This window comes from Narcine bancroftii, chromosome 6 (genome assembly GCF_036971445.1).
Source record: "Narcine bancroftii isolate sNarBan1 chromosome 6, sNarBan1.hap1, whole genome shotgun sequence".
NCBI classification, from domain to species: domain Eukaryota; kingdom Metazoa; phylum Chordata; class Chondrichthyes; order Torpediniformes; family Narcinidae; genus Narcine; species Narcine bancroftii.
In genome coordinates this window covers 234,292,548-234,301,022 of record NC_091474.1, presented here as the reverse complement: position 1 = coordinate 234,301,022, position 8,475 = coordinate 234,292,548, and positions in this window count along the sequence as shown.

The window sequence follows — 8,475 nt, the reverse complement described above, 5'->3', positions numbered from 1 at the left end:
CCCTCCCCTCCCTTTTCACAATGTAAATCAATATACACCATCAAGGCTCACATTTATGATGACCACAGAATATTCTCAATGGGCAAATCACTTGCATTTATGCTGTTGCAGTGTTTATAATTATCCTTTATATTATTGTAGTTATAATTGGGCCCCTCTATATGATCCAAATATGGCTGCCATATCTTAATAAATATATCATTTTTGTTGTATGTAATTTTTTACATAGGTCTACAACTATTCATCTCAGCAGTCCTTTCAGCTACATGTAGAGGGGAGTCGGATTTTCAAGTAATCGCAATACATTTCTTAGCCACTGCTAAAGCTATTTTAACAAATGAAATTTGGAATTTAGTTAATTTATTGCTTATTTCAATAAAGTTTCTCAAAATATAAAGCTCTGAGTTGCCCACAAAGGCCATTCCTGTTATCCTTGTTAATATATCGGTAATATCCTGCCAGAAATTATAAAAACTCCTAGAACTAAATCTCCCAGTTTGCAAACTGGTGGAGGAAGATAGCACTTTATTTGTTTCAGAAGAGTTTATGCGGCGTATGGATAATATGGCTGTACAAGTTACTCAAGGTTTTCAAGAAAGCAAGCTTCAATTTACTGAATTAAGAGGTGAAGTGGCATCGATTAAGCAAGATGTGATTAAAAGCTTAAGAGAAATAGATGTGTTTCAGGGGGAATTTACGGATATCAAGCGAGCATTCTGTGATTTACGGATACTATAGATCGATATTCTGAATGAATAGATTATTTTGAACTTTGTCTTCTAGATTGGAATGTTCAGAAGCATGAATTTCTGCAGAAGATTGATTCGTTGGAAAATCAAAGTAGACGTAATAATGTTAAAATAGTGGGTTTTCCAGAAGATTTTGAAGGAACAGATCCGGTGAAGTTTTTTCAGAAATGGATTCCTGAGTTGCTGGGAAAGGATGCTTTCCTGGAAGGATTAGAATTGGATAGAGCACATAGGGCATTACAAAGAAAACCTTTTCCTGATCAACCTCCACGGCAGTTCTTATTTGTTGTTTAAGATGTCAAGATCGTGAGTTAATTTTACGTTGGGCAGTTCAGAAAGCTTGGGAGAATCAGGGCCCTATGGTGATTCAAGGACATAGGGGTTTTTTTATGCAGATTTAAGTCAAGATGTGATATGACATCAGAAGGAGTTTAACCCAGCTAAGGCTATGTTAAGGAAGAAGGGTTATTGGTTTGCTTTTAGGTACCCTGCTGTGGTAAAGGTGTTTTACGGAGATTTTCAGGCTAAGTTTTTTAATGATGAGGCTGAAGTCTTGTCTTTTGCTAATTCTTAGTCAAATAATTCTCATAGTTCTGAGTTGCAGAAACAACCAAAATCGCAGGGTTCTCTGAAACGTAATGGCAATGGGAACGGGAATAGCAGGAGGAATGTTCAAGATCAACATTCGACCTGGAAGGGAGAAGAGGATTTATCTACTGTTGCAACTGATGTTCAGGATCAATCTGGTGGAGTTGTGGAGGTAGTGGATTGAATTAATATTATTATTTAGGTGATGTATTGAGATATATGAATATCAACTGGGGGGGGGTGGATGGCACTACAGCTTCTGAAGTCATCCGCCACTAGTGGTTTAGACCACACCTGGTCAGTAGAGTGGGGGGTACCACTTTTGTGGGGATTTTTTCTTGTGGGGAAGGAGGGGTTTTTCTTTTCTTTTTTTCCCTCTTTTTTACAGTTTATTTGTATTTTATTTAGTGTAAGGTAAGAGGACTGGAGGGATTTACCGGAGCTTTAGTGTGTTTGTGGGTTGGTTGTGTTGAGAGTTATTTGTTAAGATAAAATGAGTAAATTGAATTTTGAGACATTTAATGTGAAAGGGATGAATCATCCGATAAAGAGGAAGCGGATTATATCAAGAAGATGAAGGTGGATATTGCTTTTCTACAAGAGATGCATTTGACAGAAAAAGAACATTTGAAATTGAAGGGAGACTGGGTTGGACATGTTTTGGCATCTTCTTTTAATTCTAAGGCCAGTGGAGTGGTGATTTTGGTACATAAAAGGATACCTTTTATTTTAAGAATCTGTTTTTAAAAATGCTTGAAGAATTTTGAAGGTGAATTGTAAATTGTTTTCGGAAGCCTAGACTTTATTGAATTTATATGCACCGAATGAAGATGATGTACAATTTGTAACTGATGCTTTTTTAAATTTGAATCAATCAAATGAGAATATAATGGTAGGAGGGGATTTTAATTGCTGTTTGGATCCACTGTTGGATAAATCTCCAAAAATTGTTAAGAAAACTAAGACGGTCAAAAGGGTGATAGAACTGATGGAGGAGTTAAATTTAGTTGAAATATAGCGACGTATTTATCCGACCGAGAAGGATTATTCATTTTATTTTGCTCGTCATGAGTCATTTTCTGGAATAGATATTTTTTTGGTCTCAGCTCATTTACAGGGAAGGGTTGATTATGCAGAATATAAGAATAGAATATTGTCGGATCATTCTTTGTTTTTAATTTCTTGTGAGATTGTCGAGAAGGTTGAAAGAACTTACCGTTAGAGGTTTAATGAGATGTTACTTGGATGACCTAAATTTGTTTTGTTTTTGAGAGATCAGATTAAACTTTTTCTGGAGATGAATGAGGGATGAATTTACCCTGTGGGATGCTTTGAAAGCATATTTGTGAGGTCAAATTATTAGTTATGCAGCTAAAGTGAAAAAGCAATGCAGAGTGGAACTTTTGGAGTTAGAGAAAGAGATTGCAGATCTAGAGAAAAAGTTTCAAGAAAACACAATGGAAGATAATAAGATACAGTTATCTAATTTGAAGTTTCGTTACAATATGAAGCAAACATAATTATGAGAGAATGCTTTTGAGATCAAAACAGCATTATTATGAATTTGGGGAAAGAGCACATAAAGTATTGTCATGGCAGTTGAAAACTGAACAAACTTCTAGAACAATTCATGGAATACGGGGAAATTCAGGTGTCACTTACAAACCACAGGAGATTAATGAGGAATTTCAGGCTTTTTATTGAGATTTGTATGCATCTGAAGGGAATGTAGATACTGAACAGATTGATATTTTTTTGTCTAAATTGAATTTATCTTCTTTGATGTAAAATTGTTAGATGCTTCATATATGGATTTTGAACTTAAAGAGGCACTACAATCTATTCCGATTGGTAAATCACCTGGTGAGGATGGATTTACAGTAGAGTTTTATAAAGAATTTCATGATTTGTTGTTTCCAGTATATATGGATGTATTGATGCAGGTTACAAATACGGGGTTGTTTTCTAAATCATTTCCAAGAGCATTGATAACAGTCATACCAAAGAAAGATAGAGACCCATTGAAGGTTGCGTCTTATAAACCTATATCTTTATTGAATATAGATTATAAGATTGTAGAAAAAGTTTTAGCAAATAGATTGGCTAATTTTTTAACCAAAATTGATGCATGTAGATCAGGCAGGATTTATTAAAAATAGATATTCAGCTGATAATATTACTAAATTACTTACAATAATTAATGCATCAAGACAGCAACTTAATCAACCAATGATATTAGCATTAGATGCTGAGAAGGCTTTTGATCAGGTTGAGTGGAAATTTTTGTTTAAAGTGTTGGAGAGATTTATTTTTGGATGATCTTTTATTGGCTGTGTTAAGGCATTATACACAAATCCTTCTGCACAGGTGGTGACAAATGGTCAGATTTCTCACGTATTTACTTTCTACAGATCAACTAGACAGGGCTGCCCATTGTCACCAGCCTTATTTGCATTGGTTATAGAATCTTTAGCCCAGGCAATTAGACAAAATATGAATATTCAGGGTATTACGGTTGGGCAACGAGTGTACAAAATTAATTTATTTGCGGATGATGTGTTGATATATTTATCTAAACCTAAGAATTCTTTAGAACCTTTACAGGATTTGTTAAAATTTTATGGATCAATGTCAAGGTATAAAGTAAAATGGGATAAAAGTGAGATATTACCTATATCTGATGAGGACTATTCAGATTGTATACAAATTACTAAATTTAAATGGTCAGTTAAGATTAAGTATTTAGGTGTGATTATTGATAAGGAGTATAAGCCTCCTTTGAAGAAGACCGCAGAGCCCACCTCACTGACAAAAGGCAAAGGAGGAAAAACCCAACACCCAACCCCAACCAACCAATTTTCCCTTGCAACCGCTGCAATCGTGTCTGCCTGTCCCGCATCGGACTGGTCAGCCACAAACGAGCCTGCAGCTGACGTGGACTTTTTACCCCCTCCATAAATCTTCGTCCGCGAAGCCAAGCCAAAGAAAAAAGATAAGACTTTGTATGGTTTAAATTATTTACCCTTGTTAAATAAGATTCTTCTTCTTCTTCTTTGGCTTGGCTTCGCGGACGAAGATTTATGGAGGGGGTAAAAAGTCCACGTCAGCTGCAGGCTCGTTTGTGGCTGACAAGTCCGATGCGGGACAGGCAGACATGATTGCAGCGGTTGCAGGGGAAAATTGGTTGGTTGGGGTTGGGTGTTGGGTGATTAACCACTGATGTGGGCTTACGTGGAAATGAATCAGATATGGGAAAGATGAATACACCATTTTATATATAAATGGAACTTATTGCTTTTACAAACATATAAGTTACCCGTTTTGAGTCATTTGTTTAAAGTATGGAATAAGTGGAACCAATTTATAGGTTCGAAGGATTTCAATTAAAACTCCGTTATATCAAAATCAGTTGATTCCTTTTTCTATGTATAATCTTTATTTGAAGAAATGGGACTCAAAGGGTTTGGTATTAACTGAAGATTGTTTTGAGGCAGGTTTATTTCTTTCATTTGACAGGCTTAGAGAGAAGTTTGGGATATCACAAAATACATTGTTTACTTATTATCAAGTACGTGATTTTTTTAATGAACAGTTTTGGTCGAGAAATGATATTACCAACACAATTGAAGTTTGAAATATTACTTGTGGATAAGGGAAAGAAAGGGTTTGTTTCTGAAATGTATTCGTTGTTACAGGTAAAAATGAAGAAGGCAGGTGTATTAAGAATAAGAGATAAATGAGAATAGGAGTTAGATACCTGAGGAAGAAAGGTCAGACTTATGTTTGCATTGTATTATAAAATTAGTTAATGTGCATTAAGGTCTAGTTAATTCCAATTTTTTGCATCAGTTATATTTAACTTCTGAAAAGTTCAAGAGGTATGGTTTTAGGGATTCTGATTTGTGTTTTCGGTGTGGAGATCAGATAGGCACTTTTGTTCACTCTGTGTGGAATTGTGTAAAGGTTAAAACTTTTTGGGAAAAATTATAAAATTTTTGTGAGATTTATTCCAAATAGATTTGTATATGGATCCATGGTTGTGTTTATTAGGATATATGAATCCATTAACAGTGTGTTTGGATAAATTTTGGATTGCATTTATCCGATTAAGTTTGGCAGTGGCTAGGAAATGTATAGCGGTAACCTGGAAAAATGATGTGGAGTTGAGTATACAGAGATGGCATAATGAAATTCAATCATGTTTATGTTTAGAAAAAAATACATATAATTGTGAAATAATTACCATTTTTTTGAAAAAATGTGGACTCCATATTTGAAATGTGAGATGTTTTTTTCTATTTTTTGTTTGGATTGTTGAATTGATTTATTGTAACCTAACCCACTCTGTTTGCTTGTTTATAAATATTTTTATTTGTGTATGTTAAGCTCTGAGGAGGGGAGGGATAGTAGGGGATGGGATATTGGGGTGAAGGGTGGGGGATGGGGGTTATAGGGGTATTTTTGTATTTTACATTTGTATTTTGTAAAATTTTAAATAAACTTTTCCAAAAAAACTTATACATCACACCACAAAAATTGAACAGAATGAAAACAGATTTATCAGATCAATGCTTTAGGTGTGGTGAGGAGATGGGAATTTTCTTGCATTCAACTTGATCATGAAGCAAGATAAGACCTTTCTGGGTGGACTTAGATAATTGTTTAGAATAGTTTACAAGTACTGCATTTCCACAAAATCTATATTTATTTTTTATTGGGAAATATAGAAGGAACAAGACCCAAGTTAAAACTATCAATATACCAATTGAAATTTGTTTAATAAGCATTAGTGGTGGCAAGGAAATGTATTGCAGTAACTTGGAAATCAGATTCACATGTGGGTCTGGGAAGATGGAATGCAGAAATTCAAAGTTGTAGTCCCTTGGAGGAAATTACATATAATTTGAGAAATAAATATGGTATATTTTTACAAATTTGGTGCCTATATAAGTACATTTTAGGTTTAAATATGTCGTAGTGTTCTTCCTGCTCCTTGAGATCTGTGTTAATCTTCTCTAAATTAATTATATAGAAATTCAGGTGAAATCCTGTGTGTTGGATAGCTAATAGATTGGAGTAATATCTATGAAAATTAATACATAGAGATCAGGTGGGATTTGTTGAAGCAGTGGTTTTCAAACTGCCCCCATAGACTCACATATCAATTTAAGTAATCCCTAAGCCATTAGTGCTCTGTGATTAGTAAGGGATTGCTTAAGGTGGTATGTGAATAGGAAGGGAAGGTTGAGAATCACTGCTCTCGACTGAAATATTATGTTTGAGAAAAATTGTCATTGGCCCATTTTCTTTGGAGTTATGAAACCCTGCACATAACGAGTCAATTAGGTACGATTAAAACAGTGGTTTTCAAACTTTATCTTTCCACCCACATACCACCTTAAACAATCCTTTACTAATCACAGAGCACCTATGCCATAGGGATTGCTTAAAGTGGAATGTGAGTTTAGGAGGGGCTGTTTGAAAACCACTGTGTTAAAGGAAGGCACTCTTCAAATAGTCTGGGTAATCTATTTCACATAATACACATGGTAAAATTAAAGTTGAATCCAAGTACAGGTATATCAGTCTCCCTTGATGCAAAAAAAGAATTTGACCATTTTGAATGGTCTTTTCTCTTGAACACAATGGAAAAATTTGGTATAGGCATAAAATTTATAAATTGGATAAAAACTCTAACATAAAACCGCAAGACAAAATTATGACTAATAATCAGATGTCAGTGATTTTTTTCCTTGAGTAAATTGAATAAACAGGGGTGTCCTCTGTCCCCAGCATTTTCTTTTCTAGCTATCGAGCCACTGGCAGAGATTATAAGGAGAGATCCAGATATTATGGGCTTCAAAGTTGGACAGGAAGAACATAGTTCAGCTTATTGTAGAGTCATGGGACAGACTCGATGGGCCTAGTGGCCTGGTCCCAGAGGACCCCAAAACTCAGCAGCAATAGAAATTCAACAAGACAAATGGTTACTTAAACAAAAGTTGTTTTTAATTATCTTTAAACATGAAAACAGAATCAAACTTTAATTTATTACTATTAACTTAACCCCCTTCTAATTCTAAGCACATGTAATGTGTTTGTAAGTTCAGAAAAGTTCTTTGATTCACAGTCCAATCTCACTTCTGACCTCCAAGTTCACTGGTTGCAAGCAATTCTTATACTGTGCACAGAATTTAACATTCATGAATTTCACCAGGCTTTGGTGCTTGAAAGGTAAATGGTTACTGCTCAGGAAGGTTCTTGTTGGTTTTCAGAGAGAGATTTGTTGTTCGCTAGACACAAACTGATTCCTTCTAATCAGCCATGTCAGTGTCTTGCTGAATAAACTCCCCCATCAGGGTTTTCCAGATGATGACCTCTTTCTTTCAGGTCACCACAGAATTCCTTTCTGTTTCTCTTAGTTCAAGTGAAATGTTAGGCAGCTAGTCCTCTCCTCTTGTATGGATCACAAAGGCTTTGACCAGGCTAAACTAAGCACTCACAACCCATCTTCAAAATGGGCTTGTCCTGTTCCAGTCCCAGCTGCTGCTGCTGAACTATAGAACTGAACTCTCTCTCTCACAGAGAAAAGCCTGTTTAACTCTCTCTGCTTGCAAAACCGCATAACCCTCTTAGAACAACAAAGTGCACTCAGACAGCCTGCGGCTCTGGACATAATTGTTCAAATTCCTTCATCTGTTGCTTTCCAAAACAACAATCCAATTGTGAAGTCTCTATAGGTACTCCTCAATGCTTTTGCAAATGCTCTTGGAGCAGACCTGTCTAGCTTGAACAGAGCTCCAGCATTTTAAATGAGATCTGTTTTGAAGTGGTTGTATGTGACCTGCACTAAAAAAACCCACAATTTATCTTCTGCAAAACATATCAATATACAATATAAAATAGAACATAATCTGTCACACTATATCTTGCAATAAAATTAGTTTATTTGCTGATTATGTGCTATTATATATGTCTGACCCACTGAACCCTTGATAAAATTAAAAACAACATTAGAAAAAAATGGAAGAGTATCAGGTTATAAAATAAATATGGATAAAAGTGAGATAATGCCATTGACAAGTTTTGATTATGAAAGATATCAAAAAGGTAATAGATTTAAATGGAAGACAGCTGG